Source organism: Ciconia boyciana, chromosome 2, assembly GCF_034638445.1.
Source record: "Ciconia boyciana chromosome 2, ASM3463844v1, whole genome shotgun sequence".
NCBI classification, from domain to species: Eukaryota; Metazoa; Chordata; class Aves; order Ciconiiformes; family Ciconiidae; genus Ciconia; species Ciconia boyciana.
Genome location: NC_132935.1, coordinates 115,255,868 through 115,276,435, shown reverse-complemented (window position 1 = coordinate 115,276,435; position 20,568 = coordinate 115,255,868). Strand labels below are relative to the sequence as shown.

At 44.2% G+C, this 20,568-nt stretch overlaps 1 long non-coding RNA gene across 1 annotated transcript; it reads left to right on the top strand.

Moving 5' to 3' along the window:
* The first annotated feature begins 5,157 nt into the window (after nucleotides 1-5,157).
* On the top strand, nucleotides 5,158-13,101 carry LOC140647052 (uncharacterized). Its single transcript, XR_012040644.1, has 3 exons — nucleotides 5,158-5,239; nucleotides 8,662-8,895; nucleotides 13,083-13,101. It is a non-coding gene; the product is annotated as an uncharacterized lncRNA (long non-coding RNA).
* Nucleotides 13,102-20,568: the final 7,467 nt, after the last annotated feature.

Below are 20,568 nucleotides of genomic sequence, written 5' to 3'. Positions count from 1 at the left end.
TAAAAATCCACTGATGTATACCAGACTGAGATGATGTACTGTCTCTCAGGATGTAATGCAGTGTCGCTTGCATTCCTTATTTTTATTTGGGGTATTTTTGAATGATATGTATAAGAAAAAGCATGCTGGTTATAATCTAGCAAATTTAGCCATTAAATCCTGAAATCTGCTTTTACAACTGACTGGGATAGGTAATTTGGGCGTGCTCTGGGTATGTAAAGGAAGTGCAACACTTTTATCTGTTTGGGAAGATTAATATATTACTTTATGAATAATTTGTTAGGCACAAAAACAGGTAGGTCTCCAGGAGTGATGAGTTTATCGCTGAACACTTGCACACAGGATTGAAGAGCTTGGAAAAAGTCTGTGCACCATTTGAAACGGCATGCAAGACTCCCATTTTAAGAAATGGACTTTTATAATGTTTCCATTGAACTCATGAGCATCCAGTTTTCCCAGTGTTAATGCTCTTGAATCCAACCAGGCTCCTGAGCTCCTCCCTTGGTACCATCCTAGAGGGAGGTACAGCTCCAAGAGGAGCAGCTCTAGCTTATCCAGGTTGACAAAATACTGCACCTGCAAACTTCAGATCCTCCTTTTACGTGGCCTGCGTTTCTCTCCTTCCTCGGCATGTCTTCCTGGAGAATGCTGGTGGTGGACAGCCCTTCATCTCTCCTTGATGCGTTTGCTCCTGCTCCCCTGCAGTTCCTCCCATCCTTGCCACTCCAAAGTTTTAGAAGTCTGTTTCCTTCTCTAACTCTCCCACTTCCACCCCTGAGTCCAGCTACTTCTCTGCTCTTCATCACATCCCATCACTTTCTTCCCTAACCTATAGTCTTATCTGGTTGCTCACCCCTTCTTCATCCAATGCAAGTATGTGAAAGTCTTACCCTTACAAGCCCCTGCCCTGGATGCCACTTGATCCTGCCTTGTTTTTCTTCATTTCGACTCTGACCTCACTTAAAGCACTGTTTACAAACACTGTCTGGAGTTTTCTTCTCCTGAATTTCTGAACCTGCTTCTTCAAAGCTTGCAGGTCTTAAAGCTGCACTGTACGTGCGTAGGTATAACGCATACAGCATATATCTTCTCTGCTAATATTCTCAGAAGGAACAAGGACCATCTTGATGGGAATTTTCAGCAAATACCATGTGCTCAGCCTCAGACAGCTGCCATGGAAACTTCATCCCGAAGTTTTGCAAAGCAGATGAAAATAAAATTTTGTGATGAAAAAAATGGCAGGGAGCTTAAATAGCAGACTGTTGCTTGGTGGTTAGTCCTTTGGCAATCGGAAAGCACAGAGCTGCCAGCTCTTCAGCCTCATGCACAGAAATCAGAGTATGTGAGGATAAGAACCTAATTAATTGAATATGAATTAACTTTTTCGGTGAAAGGGATTCCAGAAAAACTATCCTACTTACACCTTTAAATTCTGAGCTATTAAATCAGGCCTTTGTTTTCTATGCCTTTGTGATGTGGCTATGCACACTGATGAGATGACAAAATGATGGCCCTGGAGCCTGGAGATCCCAGCTTTTCCACTCCGTTTCCTATGCTCGGGAAGGAAAGGCAGCGGGGTTATTAAGAAGAGCCAGTGTAGAGGATGCCTTTCTGACATGGTGGTTTGTTTGGTGGACCTGATCTAGAGCTATCTGACATAATTGGGATCTGAGAAAAAACAGCCTTCTGCCCCTTCCCCATCAAGCAGTGTTTGCATTCAGATGGTGATTTGGAATGTCATTCTGTTATTTTTTGGTTTTGCTTTGTGATATGAGACATTTAGCAATTGCCAGGGTAAATACAGTTATATCTTAAGGGTGGCTGGGATTTTTTCTTTTTTCTGAGAATTCCTAGCTATTTTGTGAAACTCCCTGGGTGCTGGGGGAGTCTCTCCTCTCCACCACTCCATTGTTTAATATTCTTACAGACTTGTTAATTCCTTTTAGCCTATGTAAATTCTGTTTCAAATAATCTTTGTTTTCCTATCCAAAGCCATGTTGTCAGGTCATCTGCACTGAAATATTCCTGTTGTCAAAGACAAAAACAACCACGTATCAAAGATTTTTTAATTCCTTCTGCCGAGAGTTTCTCTCCAGTGGAGGATGTGGAAAACTTCTGAATGATTTTTATGCAAGGTGAGTGCCTTTTTTATTGTGCTCTAGCATGTCTAGGAGAGGAGACCAAGAGTAAGATACCTAACGTGCCTGATCTGGTGCAAATGCATTCTTGAATTAAGGGAATAATCTTTCAGACACCTCATGGGAGCTGTTTTGCCCAATCTCTTGGGCAGTGTGTATTATTCCTGTGGGGAAAGTTTGGATGGAAAAAAAGTTGTTGTTGATAGGTATGTGTGTGTATTCATCTTCACCCTTTTCCTACCCCCAAAACGTGAAAATTTGGCCAGAAATAGATATTCCCCTAGAAGAAATCCATTGGAATACAAGAAAGCCTCTACAAAAATTTGCAGGAAAACGTTAACAGGTTTGTAGCAAACCTAGCTTTACCAGTGTGACTAGTACAGCCCCTGGGGTTGTGTCTGCCTCTAAGCTTTATTCTGGCCTTAGAGTTGGTTTTTTTTCTTGTTCTAGCAGCATTTTGGGGTGCACAGGATATTTGTTTCTCCAGAAGTAGATGGCCCATGTGAGAGGAGGAGGAAGCAAAGCAAGAGCATGGTTCCTCATCTGGGCCAGCATCTTCTCTACCACCCTGGTCTGAATGGTGGCCTCTATCAAGGATACACCTCCCAAAGAGACACCCAGCATTAGTGCTGGCTGCCAACCTGAGAAAAACCATGGTGCTGACCGGCTCTGCCTGCTGCTCCCCCCATTTCTCTGGTCCCCGCCGACCAGGCTGTTAAGAGCAGGAAAAGCCATTGGGTAGGTGACAAGAGCCAAAGAATTTGCTGAATGTGTCGGGCTTGATAGCAGCCACCCCTCGCCAATTGCATTCCTCTGCTGCAGGGCGGATGTGCAGAATACATCCCAGACCTTCCTCCCAGCAGGAGATAAGCCCTGGAGCCCTTCACGGAGTGGGGCTGCATCTGTCCTTTTCCCCGTATGGTGTGAAATTGGCTCTTATGCCCTAGTGGCTATGGGAGGCTGGTAGGATTTTGATTTTTATTTTTTATTATTGCAGATGCTTCAATAAGCTTGCATTTAGGCTTGGTTACCCTGCAGGTTGCAGAGACCTGTGGGGGCATAATCTCTGGGCCTGGCTCCACCACTGAGGTATGGAGCAGAAAACTGGGTTGTGGCAAAGGAAAAAGAGGGCATTAAAGCACACAATCCCGCAAAAGGTACAGTGCAGCTCTCCCCTACCCCAGATGGCCCCGTGGCACTGAGCCATGGTAGGTGCAAACCTGGGAGGGGAAAGGCGATGCTGAAGAATGTGCCGTTACATATTTCCTCAGGTTTCCCCTCCTTGGCAGAGTTGTGCTAGGACCGCAGACTTGGCAGGCGTAATGGAAAGCTGTCTTCCCCTGCAGCTCTCCAGGGACCTTCCCTGGCACTTTGCCTGGCTCCGGGCACTGGGCACTGTGGTGGAGTGCTGAGCTCTTGCAAAGAAACATTGGATGTATCTGTGCAGCCCCATGGAGGGCAATGGAAGGTTGTTTAGGAACCCATGGGCAAAGTTTAAGAACCCATGGAGGGTTCTTAAACTTCCCTCACTATGCTGGAAAGGGAGACAAAGATAATGCGTCCTCCTCGTACAAGCACTAATTAGCCAGATGCGGCATTGCATCCACAGAAATATCATTCCTTCCAGGACCAGAGTGAGGGGTCCTGCATTCTGTGGAGTCTCCAAATAGGTGGGACACCTCTGCCTTGTGCTGTGGAGACTCTCAAACTTTGCACAAAGTGGGCAGGCTTGAGCCCCAAATGGCACAGCAAGAGCTTGCCATTGTGACAACAGTCTTTTTGGTGTCATGATTCTGGAGTTTCACTGAGATTTTGGGCATCGTTTTTAATTTGTGTGAAAATAACCCTAAATATCTGCATAAGGTGAGTTTCCAAAATACAACAAACTAGAAAGAACTTGAAAATGTCTCTCAGCTGCTGTTGTGCTTCCTTACGCAAAACCCATTTTTAAGCCCAACTCCCAAAGGAAATGGGGTATATGGAGTCTCATGGTGCACGTTGTATGGCGTGTGTATGGCTACCTCTGCCTCAAAAATAACTTTCAAAATCATTGGGCAGCAGTAAACAAACAGTTCAAAGGTGTTTAATCCTTACAAGTTTCATGGCAGTAAAAATCTGATTAGAGGATAAACAACTTATTCATGCCCCAACTGAGGGAAATGGTGAACTCAACCCTTCATAGACACCAGAGTTGAAAAGCACACACACCCCCAACATTAGGAACCATTTCAGTCAAAATTTTCAGTTTATTGGACACCAAAAAACACAACTGCAAGATGCAAAACCATAGGAAACCAGTTCTTCTTGGTCCAAGTGCTTGCAGAGCTATGATTTCCTAAGAGACTGGCTCCCAGAAACCCCTGCACACTTCGATGTCTCAGTAATGCCTATAAATTTCCATCCCCTTTTTGGAGTCTGTCATGAATGGGGCTGTGGCCATGCATTGAAAAAGGACAAGAGGGTCCCTCTGCCATTACCTTCCCTTTTCTCATCCCTCCTGGGTGAAATGTAAGCCACCGATTAAGCGCGCCCTTCAGTCACAGTGATTGTTTGCCTGAAATCCCTTCCAAAAATGACGCCTGTCATTCAATACTGGTTTTGAGTTACTGCCATGATATAGAAAGTATTTTCCATCCTTCCACTCAGGCAATGGGGAGAAATTAGCAGTCAGTAGAAGATGTTTATTGTCAATGCTGCTTTCTGGGGCTTGTGATGGGAGAAGGAGCCAACAACCCCAGAGATCTCAGAGGTAATGTTACGGAGGGACAACGTAAGCTCTCACTTTTCCTCACCTTTCTCTCTTTCTTTCCCCCTTTCTTCTCCAGTGGCACCATCCAGCACACAAAGCCTATGTCAGGGGCTGGGAGAAATGCCTCACGTCTCCTTCTCCCATCAATATTGCATCTGCCTCTGGCCCTGCTTTTGAAAGTCCTTTGGGGTTTGAGCCTCTATTTTGCCCTGTGTGTCTGTTATGCTCTTATTTTACAGGGTGCTGTTGAATTGCTAACACTCCCGTGCACTGCCACAGAAGCAGAGAGACCTCACGTCTCTCAGGACAGGAGCATATCCCCACCACACTGCTGACCAGAAGAGCCAGGCAGGTTTGGTACTTTTAAATCTCATTAGACAAGATTTTTCTTTCCCCATTGAGAATCCAGCCCAGAATTGATTTTTGAAGGCATTATGCTGTTTTATGAAGTTGCCTTTTGTGGATATCTGTGAACCATGGTGGTGGACATAAAGTGTTTTCTTGATTTATCACCCTTCTGCATCGCACAAGTATAGACGTCTGTGATTTTTATATATATATATTTATTTATAGAGGTCCATGTGTTGGTCACATGTTGAATATAATTTAGGTGTGTGGATCCTTGCAGTCTGGAAAAACAGGCCAACATTTAGCTGAAAAAGTCAGGTACGTGGAAAGCAGAAGTGGAAAGGCTAGTAGGGAGGGGAGAGGAGGTAACTGAGGCAGAGGGAGTCCTTAAACAAGAGCGGTCCTCGGACTGCGACGTGTGTTTGTCTTTGATGCTGGCAGAGTTGTACAGGCTCTACAGGAAGCTCTGCACTGCTGGAGGACTGCTTTCAGCTGAGACACTGGACCCAGGTCCTATTTTTTCTGGCTCTGGTGACTGTCCAGGAGGAAGTGAGAGATCCTATGACACTTTTTGGAAGAGAAGGACATGATCCCAGTGCTGTGGATAATGTTTCCTGTCTGGCAATAAAATGCGTTCAGCTCTGTGGATGGTATTAACAGGTGCCAACATCAGGCTCTACAGGCTGTTTGTTAAAGCTGCGTAGTCCTCAGCTGGTATAAGTCAGGAGGGCTGCTTAGATGGTGGAGCTGCAGGAATATTTCCCTCTTCCTTCACTTGGGAATTATTTCTTTCCTCTTGCATTCTAACATAAATTTGGCTGAGCGTAGAAAATGAATTATATCATCCAAACTTGCTTTTTGAGAGTCACGATATGAATGTAATTTGGTACAAAAAAAGGTTACATGCAAGCAATTGAACATAGGCTGTCTTGTGACATACATTTCTAGGAAGATAATGTAGACCACCTACAGCTGAGAAATGTTCTGTTGCACCAACTGTAGAAGTCCTCTGAACTGACAGAAATGAATACCTTGAGAATCCAGTTACCCATGGTTAGCCTTGAAAGGAGCATCATGAAGAAGGGGTCTGTGCCTGTGCAAGTTGATTTGTTGATTATCATTTAAAGCATTTTGATGTCTCAGGTGAAGGTCATTCCATTGTTGTGTTTCTCCTTTTTGCAATTAGCTATAGGTGATTTGTATGGAGCACAAAATATGAATAGCACTTCTTGAAATTAATACTGAGGTGGGTGGAAAGGAAGAACAAGAGAAACAAGCCGAAACTTATTTAACAGGCTGGCTGCTGAATGGTAGCAACATGGCTTGACTCAAAGCATTACTGCTTTTAGCATATGATTTATTGCTAATGCCCCTTCCCATGACTGGCCTTCAGCCTTTGATGTCAGTCAGCTCTGAATTAATTACTTCGTAATGCAAAGTGAAAGTGCAGTAGGTTTGGTTTATTCCCCGTTCCTCCCTGAAATTGTTGTGTTAACTTGCCTTGGCTGTATTTGCTCGCTCTCTCGCCCTCCCCACGAAGCACCTTCTCATTTGTGAATTCAAGAAGCTGGGGGGTGTGTATGCATGCGTTGTATTGCCTCATAATAAATGGAGCCTTTTAGCCAGGGCAAGCGAGACTGATGTAGGAATGTAAGAGATCATATCTTGGGGGGAAAATCAATATTAAGACGTACAATTGCTCCCATGGTATTGAAAGAATTAGTTGATCTACATGTCAAATGACAGCCCCCTTGATAACAGGGATTATGTGTCCTGTCTTTCCAGGCTGTGCTCTGTTGGGGCTGCTCTCCAGGTCCCTCAGGCAGAGATAATCTAATTAGTACAACGAAGACCAGGTCGATTTAAAAAAAAAAAGAGAAGGGGAGTTGGAGAGAGTGGCTGCGGGGAGGTGGATGTCAGCAAGAAACAGGCTCTGGAAAAAGTTGCAGAGGAGGAGGGGAAAACTGGGAGTACAAGTTAAGCGTCAGTTTGGCTCCACAGACATTGGAAACGCAGACCCACCAGACTATTACCAGACAAACCCCAAATTAGCAAGTGCTTACAGCCTTCACAAGCACTCATTCAATCACACCCTTGGAAAGGAGGGAGCCGAGGAAACAAGATGGTGTTGGGCTGAGCAGAAAGGAGGTGGCATGGACCCGAACTGGCTCATCCACTGCAAAGTCATGGGCACCTGCTGCAAAAATGGCTTTCAAAAAAATGCTTTACCACAAAAAAAACAACAACCCAGGAACAAACAAAACAACCCAACACTTTTTCCCTTTACTAAATTATATGAAAAGAGCTTCTTTTTATTTTTCCAGCCAAAGGCTGAGGCTTGAGCCCAGCTGTAGGCAATGAAGCTGTACTGCCTGTGCTAAGTATGACATGAACTGTTTTCCTGAGGATAGGGTGAGGTTTCAAGAGGCTTCTCTGAGTGGGGGCCTGGTTTCTCCATCTGCCGCAGTTACACCAAGGCAGATGCCCCTCACTGGCATCTGTGCACAGATGAGTGGTTCTGAGGCACTGCAAGTTTTGGAGTTGTTTTAAAATTAATAACTGTCAGCAGTTCCCTCTGAGCTCAGTATCTAGCAAGCATTAGTTGCAATAAGACCTGTCTGGGTGCAACCCATGATACTGGCTTCTGCAGGTGCTGTATCTGCTCTGTCAGTGCATCCTATCAGCCCGTCGGCACGAAGTTCCCCTGATAGCTGTGACTGCTTTCGGTGAGACCCAGATGGATGGATGCAGGGGTGGGCACATCCTCAGTGGGTGTAAACTGACTTGAACTCAGAATAAATTCCCTCCTAAATGATGATGGTGTAGAAGAGAGTTACTTAGGCCCGACACTGGGCTTGTATCTGACATTTTTATGTGACTTTCTGGCAACAGATGTTAGTACCTGAATATTTTCAGTCTTGTTTTTGCTTTTAGACAGAGAGATACGCTGGATCTCTGCATACAGCTCATGCAAGATGTACACCACAGCCCTAGGCTTTTGCAGTTCATTCCCAACCTTTTCTTAAGGGTGGATCTTGGATTTGTCCTGTCCTTTATGACCATGTTCCTGAAGTGTAATTCAACTTCAATTCAATACCAACACACCTGAAGTGCTTTGGTGGTTGGGTCTGGGATTTTGATGCAGTTCTCCCTCCAAGGCAAATATTGCAATTGCTCAGCCGTGCAAATGGGCGCTTCTTCAGCCTGTATAATCTGGTAGGTTTAGGGGACTGGATGGCTGAAAGAAGGCTCGCTCACATCTGGAAGTTGCTTTTTTTCCTAAGGATTGTGAGCACAAGGAGTTCAGGCATTTTTGCACAGCTCCCCACTGACCCTTGAGTTCATGTCATCAGACCCAATCTTGTTGTCTTGGCAAGCATTCACACAAATAAGAACACTCTAACAATGGGATCTTTCTTTTCGTAGCTTCCCTCTCCCTCTCCCCTTGTCCCTTGCTGCCTCCCTCTCCTACACTGGAGATAGAAAATTTGGAGACGGCAAGGATGAGATCACCGCTTTGCAAGGAGTGACAAGAAAACTGGCCGCACAATTTGGGGCTCTGCACAGCCTTTTCCCAGGGAGCAGATCTGATGTTATTTCCCTGTCCGCAACTGCACAGAGACATCAGCACTTTGGAGACAGTGCTTGCCAGCCACTCGGGTAAGACTGCAGATAAGGCCCAGAGATGAGGAGCCATCAAAACATGAACATCTAGCACAGACTTTGTATTTCTGGCTTTGCTGTATTTACTCACTTTAATCACATGAGCTTATAAACTGTAATTAGCAAGGTATAGAGTCGTTACCTGTTCTGGGGAAAGGAGCAGTCTGAGTTATGTTGGGGATGCTGTATGGGTCCGCATCATCCTTCACTTCAGTTGTGAATATAGGTACGTGAATTTATAAACAGCTTTTAGATTTGCACAATGCTTTAGAAACAAGTGAAAACAAGTTATACTGCGGCACTGGAATTGGGGACTCCAGATTTCCTATGGATTCCTGCACCAGTGCTGCCTCGAAGTCCCAGCTTCAGGTTGCTTGCCGTGTTTGCTAGGGTTTTCCCCTTCCCAGCACGGTGCTGTTGTGTTCGCCTGAACCATCGGGTAAAAGTCCACGTCACCACACCTGAGCTCTCGCCAGCTCTCTGCCCTGTCTGTGTGCTCATGGATGGTAGGACAGACCCGAAACAGCCGGGTGTCTCTTGGATTCACGCTATAGCTAGTCCTTCAGCAGAGGCGCTGAGTATGTGCCCCCCTCCTCCCTCCAGTCCCAGTTTTCACCAGAACTGCAGGAATTTCCTGCACTGACCGTCTGGACTCAGACGTGTTTTTGCAAGTGTGTGCTCTTTGTTTTCACTGAAATGGAATAAAAACAAACCAGCAGAAGGAAATTCAATAAAAATTACATTTGATAGACCCAGAAAAAATTGATTTTTTTAAAGAAAGACTACCATTTAAAAGCCCAGATGCAGACATTCCTTACCATCCCACTCCCATTGAAAGTTCAAATCGAAATCACCCAGGACTCAGTTCCTCATATCTGTGTGGTTCTTTTTGCTTTATTAAAATCAACAACAAGAAGTCTGTCAGGAATTTTCTCAAGCATCCTGCCAATGCATAATAACTTCTTCACAGTATCCTTTCTAGTACTCTGCTTTACGTTATGGTTTCCAAGGTTTTGGAAGGCATTGGGACCACTTTTTATTTCATTTTTTTGTCCATCGTGCACAATAGCTGTCTAGCTGGAAATTAAATGTACCATTGCTAAATATCAAGAACTCATGCCTTGTTACAGGGTGCTATGGCATTTATATCTGTTGGGGAGCCACCGTCTTTTGCACAACCATCAGAGCAAAATGTGGGCTGCTGCGTATTCTAGTAAGCATTTATATCAGCTGAGGGCAAAACATTTCATTTTACCCATTTCTCTTTCTGTCAAACCTTGCACTTTGATGTACGATACTTTTTTTTCTGAAGAATTTTGCATCAAGTGACAAATCGTTACAACTGCTCCTCCTTGCTTTAAGCAACGTATTCCAAGTTCAGTTCCTTGGTCTGGCAGACGGTGTAACTCTTGATACAAGCCGTAGTAAATTAACACATTATTTAACAATTACTTACAGTTCATTCCCTGATCATTCTGTGCCTTGGGTTATTGTGCATTCTGCCTAATTGCAGGTTTCACAAAAATGTATTGTGGTCATTATGCCATTATGTTATGAGAGTATAAAGAGCAGAATAGAGCAAATCAGATAAAGGTGAGTGAGACTTAGATGTTGCATGGGAATGTTAGGAACGGTGTCTCTCACCCTTGCAGGCCACAAAGATAATTTCCTGACTACTAAGTAGTAGTTGGTTTTTAAAAAAAATCTATTAGGCAGTGTCTCCGCACTCAGGGGAAATGTCTATCAGCAAAACTGATTAGAGATAAGGGTTAGCAGATGTCAAAACAGAAGACCACCAAAGAACTGAGGTCCTGATGTGAATGGGGAGAGATCCAGCAGGTAGTAAAAGTAGGGTGGATGGCTGTGCCACGACTCGGGGTCAGTCCTGCCCTCCTTTCAGCTCCAGGGAGAGTTTTGCTGGAAAAAAGGATGGTAAGATTGGACTCTATATCTTATATGGGAGGAAAAGTCTGTTTTCTGCAATCATTTTTCTGGGTGAATTTGCGTGTGTGTGTGTGTGTGTTGGTTTTTTCACAAACTGCTTCTTCAAACTAATGATTGAATGGAAATTAAAAGCATTAGGGAGAACAAAGAACTGTGAGAGGACGTTCTGCAGAATTTCTTGCTTTTCCTGTAACCGCAGAAGAGCTGAATTTAAACAATCTCCCTCCGTAGGAAGAGCTTCTCCGTAATACTCAGTTTGTCACAGACTTCACCTGAATTAAGTCTCCAGTTATGGGGCTACACAAAGTTTAAAAAATGGCCAGTTAAGAAGTTTTGATGAAGCTTCTATTGTAGGAGCAGATCCATGAATTTCAGTATGTTGTAAGAAAGTATAGACTTTATCAACATTTTATGGGGGAATTCATGAGAACACATCATTATATGATGTCAAATTATTTCTCCGGGGTTGACGTGAAATTTTTAATGGTATTTCACATTCACCCTACTCATCCTTGACTTCATAGCAAGAGATGTAAAATGCCAGGATCTGCACTCGCCCCTCTTCCCTTGTCCTCCTCTGCCAGCCAGAGAGGACCTGCAGCACTATCCTGCCACTCTTTTTTCGGAGAGATGCCCACACGCATTGGAAAGAGGCTTCAGGCAACCTTCGCCAGCTTTAGCATTGCCGTTTTAGCTATTTTAAAATGGCTAAAAGCCATTTTAGCATCGCCATGCAAGGCCTGTGTGAGAGTTTTACCACTCAGCTTTGCTCCTCCACCAAAGAGATGAGACGCTGGCAGCTGGGAGGTGCAGAGGACAGAGCACAAGTCTCCTGCTCTCCCAGTCAGCCTCTGGTCATGCCAGAGCACCCACGCATGAGTCCTGAGACACTTACATGAGGGTATTAGGGCTAAAGAAGGAGAAGCTTTTTCAGGTGTGTAGCATTTTTGGCACTGGCTCTGCTTAAAGCACTGCATGTTGCGGGTCAGGCTCTGAGTTTCATGGCAGCTTTCCCATTCTTAAAGAGCTTGAGGGTGCTCCTCTTGGTGAGGCTCCCAGCAAGACAGCCCCCCAGCAAAAAGCTGGCATTGCTTAGGGCTGGGTCTGGCCACTTTTGTGCTTATTTGAACCCACAGAGCTTTTTTTCTACTAGTAGAGCTGCTCGGTTTCTGTGTGGGTTTCCCCAGCTATCCACAGCACATGTACCTGGCATCTCCATGCCCTTCTACGCATGTGCCAGACAAGCAGGACCAGGGCTGGATCAGAGCCCACCAGCCGCAGGGTCGGCTTTGATGCACGCACTGAACCGACTGCATGCTCTTACCGTGATGGGACAACCGCTGTGACCCCCTGGGATCTGCACACACAGGATCTGCTGGGAGGGAAACAGGGAGAAGGATGCATCCAGGCAAAACTAGAGGCAGGGGAGCCCTAGATTAAAAAGGTGCTGTGTGATAAGTTTGTTTGGGACGAATCCTTACTTAGGCAAAGTCCTGTAAGGGAGATCTGTCCCCGTACCAATTTGCAAATGCCTCGTAGCTGCATCATTAGAGAGGGCTCTCTCCCCAGGCAGCAGCGGGTTTGCATGGTTGGCCTCTGTGCCTGGGTCCCTCCACTCCTCTTTGTGCCCAGTGCTGAATCAGGACTTTGTTATCTGATGCGAGGGCTTGGGAGAACTGGGACCCGTTGCTCAGTGCCCCAGTCCCGCTTCTCTCCCGCTGGGGCTGCTGGGGCCGCCCACTCGCTGCTGCCTGCACGGAGCACGGTGTCCTCTTACCCACCTTACCTGCCAGCCTGTCACTCCCAAAGAGAACCGGGGAGATGTTAAGCAACCAGATCAGGCCACACAGTGCTAGCAAGCCCCCACCAGCAGAGGTAACCAAATATGCGCAGCCTTTTCTCTTTCACCACCGCATGAAAGGAGCTGGGAAAAGCCAGACAAATCCCAGGCAGATGTTCTGTGAGCTTTGACAGTGGCTTCAAACCTCCGACAGGAAAATCTGCCTTGTTTTGCTGAAAGAGAGGCTAAATCAAACCAGCAGGTTATTTACCCTGAAACATGTTGGTCTCTTCCACCAGTGCTGCACCAAGTGAAGGCAGGGTGAACTATCACGACTGGCCTTCTCAGGTCAGCCCGTACCTAACTTCTGCAGCAGTCGTGCCTGCGCGGCACACATTTGACGCTCTCAGCTATCTCAGGTCTTTTTTGAAACTAGTAACTCTGGGTTTATTTGCTTCAGTTGTTGTCCAAGAGCTGGGCCCGGGTTTCAGCATGCCTGTACCAGCCAGACTCCCCCATCCTTCCCACCTCTGCGCTTCTGAGCGACCACACTGCTGCAAGGGAAGATTTACCCCATCTCCACAAGCCCCTGTAGGAAACCGGTTTTCAGAGCACAGGCATCACCACCCCTGTGCAAAGGTAGGGGAAAGCTGTCCTGTCCCCAGGCACAACCTTCATCCTTGGCCATGCCTGGCCCTTTGGAGGGAAAATGGGAATGCCAACAAAGATAGTAGGGAAAAAAAATGTGCAAGCTATAATTTTTTTTTCATTTGTTCATGTTTTTTCTTTACAAAATGCAGACTTTCATCCTTACTGCTGTTAATACTAAAAGAGAAACTGATGAAAGCCACAGTAGATTTGCTTCATTGGATAACATAATACATCATTCAAAAGGTAAGTTGCAAACAGTGGTCCTAATCTAATAACATTAACCATAACCTCTGCTTCTCCTCCCCCCCAAATCCCAGCCACTTTGAAAAAAATCTATCTTCTTGTCCAGTGATAAGTGATTTTTTTATTGATGTGATATATCCAGCAGTGAAATGGATTCCCCTTTTTACAAGGTATGACACTTTTTGCTATGGAATATTTCCATTACGAGAGGGTTTGATTGATTTGAGAAGTATCCTAGATAATAGCAGGCTGATCAAGAATAAATTCGCCTGAACGTTGATGTAGAGTACTGTTTCTAAGTGGGTTAATGCCGTTCCTAATAAGGATGCACAATGTTTGGAAAAGTTGTTTCTTGTAAAACAACTACAACTTTATATAATTTTTGTATCCCTCAATTTGGCAAATACTCATGTTTTTCACTTTTCCTTCAGGGAGGAATTGTCCATATGACCTGAAAAACTTTGGTCTTTCTTAACGACTCAAGTTGAAAGCAAACAGTAGTGGCCTGCGCCAGATATTGATCTGATCCTGGTAAGGGCTGGCCAGCTGCAGGCTGCTCTACATGGAAGCTGTATGTGGTTCAAACTGCCTTTCGATCAAGCTGCATCGCTTCCTGTCTTATTTGGGACTGTAAAACCAGAGATCTGCCTTCTGTGGGGAAAGCTGAACTGTGCCTGCCTGCTCCTCTTTCCTGCACTTTGTCCTTAATTCTTCCCTATGTACCTGCTCCATCACCAGTTGCTGAATAACAAATGCATTGCTTATTCTGCCTTTTTTGTACAAGCGGAGAAAAACATGCATTTCTGTACACACTGTACAGGGTGCTTCACCCACAGTTATTATCACCGTGCTGCTGAGCCGTGGGGTATCCCTTTTCTTCATGCAATGCCCGCTCAGGCAGAGCACGGGCTTGGTGGAGAGGGGCTGCCGGAGGAGTCACCACAAAGACACAGTCAGAAAGACACTCACTGGACAGTCTTGCTCATTTATAGTGAGTAGGGTTTTCTTCTGTCTCCTGCTATCACTGGAGAGCCACGCATCTCTCTCCCACCTTTCTCTCTGTGGTTTTGCCCAGAATGAGCAACTATGGTTCCTCCATCACCCATGCAGTTGCTATAATATTTTCAACTTGCCTGTAGAGGCAAGTCCCGTGCAGACCTGTTGCAGGTCTTCAGGTCCAGCCTAAAATGTGAGATGGCAGTGGCACTTCTCGAGGCCTTTCATACCTCAGGGACACCCCATGATGAACATCATTTTCCCCCCATTATGCTGAGGGAGACAGACCCACCGTGAGCAGGATTGATGCCTGCTCCCCAAGATGGACTCCACTTCCCCGCCTGCTTGGCTCTGCCCGGGTGCATCGGGGCTGTGGGGTCAGGGGAACCCCAACACAGCCACCTCTCGGGGCTGCTGGACATGCTCATCACCTCCTCTGTGTTTTGGAGGAACAGCCCTTTGCACGTGTAACTCGTGGACGATCGGTGCGTGCAGCCCGGAGCCGTGCACGGCCCTGCCTCAGGCTCCTTGCTGCCGTCCAGCCGTGCTGTGACCACAGGCTGGGACCAGCACCAGTCCAGAATCGCTTTTCTTAATTACAGCTATTTCAGTGGAGACTACAGCTTCCGTGGGAGTAAATTGACAGGATTTGGGAAATGCCAGACAAAATCAACTGGAAAAGCAAAAATCTTTTTGTTGGCATTCCTACGCCATGCTTTTAACATTTAAGAAGCTTTTTCCCCTCACTTACACCCAAAGACAGTTGATGCAATAAAAGCACAACTTTGCTCCAAAATGATCCATTCTGGATTCACATGGTACTTTATTATTTTTAAGAGAAACTGGCTTACTTCCAAATTCATACGCCAGAGGCTGAATGAGCTAAATTTAAATACCAAAGTATTTCAAATGGATATTTTACATTAACAGCAATCTCATTTATTTTAGTTTACTGTTTTCAGATAGTTTTTCAAAGTTAAGCTAGACCCACTGTGTAAGAATGAGTGTTTCATTAATTTTTATAAGAGTTATAAGAAGCATATGTTTTAAAGCTTCATTTTGTAACATAGCAAAGTATATTTTAGACATATTTATTTACATAATGGCCACATTAAAAGAAATTTTCATATGGAAAAATGTAGCAATACCAAGCAACGGTTACCACAAAGTTTAAAAAAATATATTAATGATATGGAGTGAAAAGAAACAGGAAAAATTTAAAAAATTAAATGAGAGGATGTGATTTTTTTTTTTTAAGTGCTCGAAGTGAGCACATTTCCACTCCTATCACAAAGCCCGTGGAAGCAGAGCGTTCTACAGGAAACTTTCATGAGGAATCATGAAAAAATATGTCGTGTGAAAGAACTGAAATATCTCACTTGGAAAACCAGATCTTCATCTTGAAAAGGTGAGAAATGTTGACTTTGGTTTTGCTGTTCTGATCAGTTTTGGTTCAGGTTTTGTTAAATGTAGTATGCAATGTGTATGTAACATATATAAAATAAATATTTTACTATAATATAGCAATAAATGAAAAGCACACAAACATAAATGTTTTGACAATGCCAAAACAAGACTTGATACAAAATAATCAGATCTCTACTGATGAGCAATCTTGTGAAATATCTTAGGTTTTGGCAAAAAATGCATTTTTCTGTAAGAAAAAAACCTCTCCAGCATTTTATCAGCTCAAAGTTACCACAAGTATCACTGAAAGTTGTTACAGCTAATAAATAAACTACATCAGCACATCATCCTACTAGAATTAAATCAACAGCTACTGTAACCTCCATTTGTCTGAGGAAAAGTTTGAAGAAATCCTCAAAACATAATTTGTTTTTACAGGTTTTCAGAGCTTAGAAAATGTAAGCCTGGCCTTAACAGGAATTTGAATTACCATCTAAAATAATTTGTACAAGATTGCCCTGAAGAGATTTTATGTACATAAAAGACATATGGTTTTTGCTCTGCTTTGACTTAAGAGTTGTTGTTTCTGCAGGCACGTGTATTCACATTTTGAGGGTATTTCTGTAATCTAAGGTTTTCAGTGACGGTGCAGGTATATTTTTTGAGGAAAGCACAAGTGATTCATTTTTTCTCTGAATGGTGGGAGAACATCACTAAGATCAACAGGGATTTTACTTTCAAAAATCCTACAAGATTGGACCTATTGTGTCCAAGACCTATTGGACCTATTACAGAGCCTTAACCCGTTAGCCTTGAAAACCATTAAGCTGGAGCCAAAACCCAAATAAACTGGTGAGTATCAGGAAAGCAACAAAATCATCATTGCCCTGTTATTCCAGTGGTTTATTTCCTCATCGAGGAACAACGCTCCTGACTTCTCCCTGCAGAAAGTTGTGTAACATCCTGCTCCGTGAAGGCATGCATTCCTGGAAGAGCGGAGGTCCTGAGAATGTCAAAAGCTCTTGAAAACAGGTCCAGCTTCCACTTTGCCAGACACTATGGCAGACTGCTCTGAGAGCTAATTTTGGATAATGAGCAATCAGCAGGGGCAGAACATCCTGTAAGTATCTACAGCTGAACCCTCTTAAACAAGATTGGGATTACCCAAAGCTTTTCTCATGGGTGTTAATATGGTGATTAAAGTTTACAAGAGGCTCGTGGTTTTATTTTTATCTTGTCACATGCAATGGCAACTAGGCAGGAAAGCTGCCTTAATGCATGGGTGTTTAAGAGTCATAGGATGGTTTGGTCACCTACATGCAGAATGCAAGACATGCTTATGTAGCAATAACTGCTATATAAATTTAGTCATGGTTGTTGTATGAATGGTGTTGGGCAAAGATGTGGCAGCATACTCAGAAATATTATTTGGATAAATGTACTTTCACTGGAACGTCTGCTTTAGTCTGCCAGAGCGTCTTGAAATACAAGTCTTCTGTTGTATGTAAAATAGATATGCTCATGGACGTTTGTAATGTGCAAACGTGTGCTCTATCACTGTGAGATATACCTCTTCAGAGCTGGCAATGTCTGCTGACAGCCTTGTATACTAGCAGGTCCTGTCGTCTTTTGTTATGTACGCTTTTCCCCACAAAACCCAACGTGAGACCTCCTATTCACATTTTCTGCGTAACCTTTTTGGGGGGCAGGGATGGTCAGGAACTGCCAACTTTTGGAAAGTGACCTACTCAACAAAATATGTAGGGTTGTTTCTTCCACTTTCTGCTTCTGTTCTTTCTCACCTTTGTATTTAAAAGACTGTCTTGAACAGATAGGATCCTAAGTGAGTCTTATCAAGGTCAGAGCTTGTTGCTCTGGCACAGATTTGAATACGAAACTTTGTAGATATCTGATTCCCAAACATCTTTGGAAGCCATGTTTACCACCACTAGCTTGTCTGTAATTGTGGTCAAATTTCTGCTTCCTTTGTTTCATTTCCATTTTTAGAAGACGCATCCAATTTAGTTTAATCTAATCAAAAGTTAATTTAATTTAATCTAAATTTAAAAGGGTTGTGTGAACAATTTTTTGGTTTTGTTTTGGATTTTGGGTTTTGGCAATTGAGCAAAAAGCTGAGAACAACTTAAGTTTTCATGGTGATGAATTTACATATTTTCATTTTTCTCACTTAAAAATGCTTGAAACTCTTACTTATTTCTGAAGAAATTAGTCTCTTCTTTTCCCTTGTTTTTTTTCAGTCAGAAGCAAATGAAATCTCATGTCAATGGTAGTTTTTAACTCAAGACCCGCTACAATGGTCATTGTAACCAGAAAGGATGCAGGCACACGGAGCTTTTTCCCCAGCTGCAGGGATATGGCATAGTTGGGGAAAGTTTTCTCTAGTTTGGTCCCTTGATTATGTTCCACTATGCATAAAGCACCTAGATTTTTTGAGAACTGGCACTCACCTACATGTGGACTAGTTTAGGAGAGGCATTTGTTTGGCGCCCGTCTCATTCACTATATAGCTATTTCATACAGGGTGGAAAGCAACTGCAGAAACTACTGAAAGATAATCTCTGCATCAACCTATAATTTGGTGATTTGAACTTAAATCATTCAAATGTGTTCAAGTAACGGAACAGATACCAAAGAGTACTTTCTTTAAAACCACTTGGTGAACTTGAGGGGATAAGTTCCTTGCACACATTGCCTGCCTACAGGCAGTTGTGAGATGGCCAGCCTTGATTCGGTTGTTCACCCATAGATGTCTACGTGCTGTTTGGTATGTCCCCAGGGCACCACATCTGGGTTTCAGCTGCTGGTCACTTGGGCTGGGTCTCCCGTACTTTCATATCATATCTGCCAGCCTTGTGCTAATGTCCCAGGTGCCCTGGGACATGTCTGTTGGGTGCCTATGCAAGGGCAGTTGATTTGAGCCACTTCTGTCCATTGAGTCTTGAAAACAGCTCTCTCTGTGTTTGAATGTCGATGATCATTAGGGCTTGACAGCCTCATTCTCTTTCTCACTCTGTGTTTTATCTTGAGCAATGCAACTATAAAATATTTGTCTAAATTGTTTTTACTAACTTTTGTATGCGTGCAGAGTATAAGCAAAGGGGTGACACTACATCTTTGAGGCAAGGATTCTGTGGGCAGAATTGCAACTAAATAAGAAAACAGCAAACTGGAAAGAATTTGTTATGCTTTTTGTCCCAAACTGGTTTACAGTTGTAAATATGTAGATTTTATATATTAACTGCTGAAATTCTTTGTGTAAACATAGCCTGATGTGAGGGAGAAGAAAAGCAATCAAGAAACTCAGCTTGGTAAACAGTTTCAGCAGATGTTCTTGAAGAACTGCTGAGGCAGGCTTCATGCTCAGATCTGGGCTGGATCACAGGGATGTGAACATATTCACCTGGGTGTTTGATATGCTTGGATGTGCTATTAAGATCAGAGAGAATAGAAACCGAAGGGGGAGAAGGTTATTTGTTTATCACAGAAAAAGAAGCAATCATTTATGAGATGTCAGCTCAAATGCTGAACTATCTTGATGATTTGGTAGTAATACTTCAGGACAGGGACCAAGTTTCTCCTATTTTGTGCCTGCATTGTCAACCCTCATCTTCGTTCACAGGTGATCTCAGTTGTAAAGGCTATGTCCACTTCAAGAACATTGCAGGGTGAGATTTTTATTTGCATTTGTCCTTTTGCTGCTCTACATCAAAGATCAATCAATGATGGAAGGAAGGGCCTGGTTTCCAAGATGGATTTACTTTTGATTAACTTTTGGTGTCAATGAGCAGGATCTTGCCCACTGTGTTCAGTGTGGGCGAGGTCAACTCTCCATGTGGACCTCTCTCTACATTGTCCTCAGTGATGCATTGTACTCAATGAGGCAAGCTGCTACCTGGCACACAGGAGGTGGCACTCTCCTGATCTGATCCATCTACAATGGAGAGAGGTTATGTACCAGTATGTGCTGGGGGGCAACTGGCTGGAAAGCAGCTCTGCAGAGAAGGACCATGGGGTCCTGCTGGACAACAAGCTGGCCATGAGCCAGCAATGCACCCTCGCAGCAAAGAAGGCCAATAGCATCCAGGGCTGAATTAGGAGGAGTGTTGCCACCTGGTCGAGGGAGGTGATCCTTCCCCTCTATTCAGCACTGGTGAGGCCACACCTGGAGTCCGGGGTCCAGTTCTGCGCTCTCCAGTAGAAGAGAGACATGGACATACTGGAGACAGTCTAGCAAAGGGCCACAAGGATGATGAAGGGACTGTAGCATCTCACATATGAGGAAAGGCTGAGAGAGCTGGGACTGTGCAGCCTGGAGAAGAGTAGGCTTGAGTAGGCTATAAATTTATACACATTTATACTCATTGATGTGTATAAATACCTGACAGAAGGGAATGAAGAAGACAGAGGCAGGCTCTTTTCAGTGCTGCCCAGTGACAGGACCAGAGGTGATGGGCACACACTGAAACAAAGGAGGTTCCCTCTGAACATCAGGAAACACTCCTTTACCACAAGGGTAACTGGCACAGGTTGACCAGAGAGGTTGTGGAGTCTCCATCCTCGGAGATATTCAAAATCCAACTGGATACAATCCTGGGCAACCTGCTTCAGGAGACCCTGCTTGAGCTGCA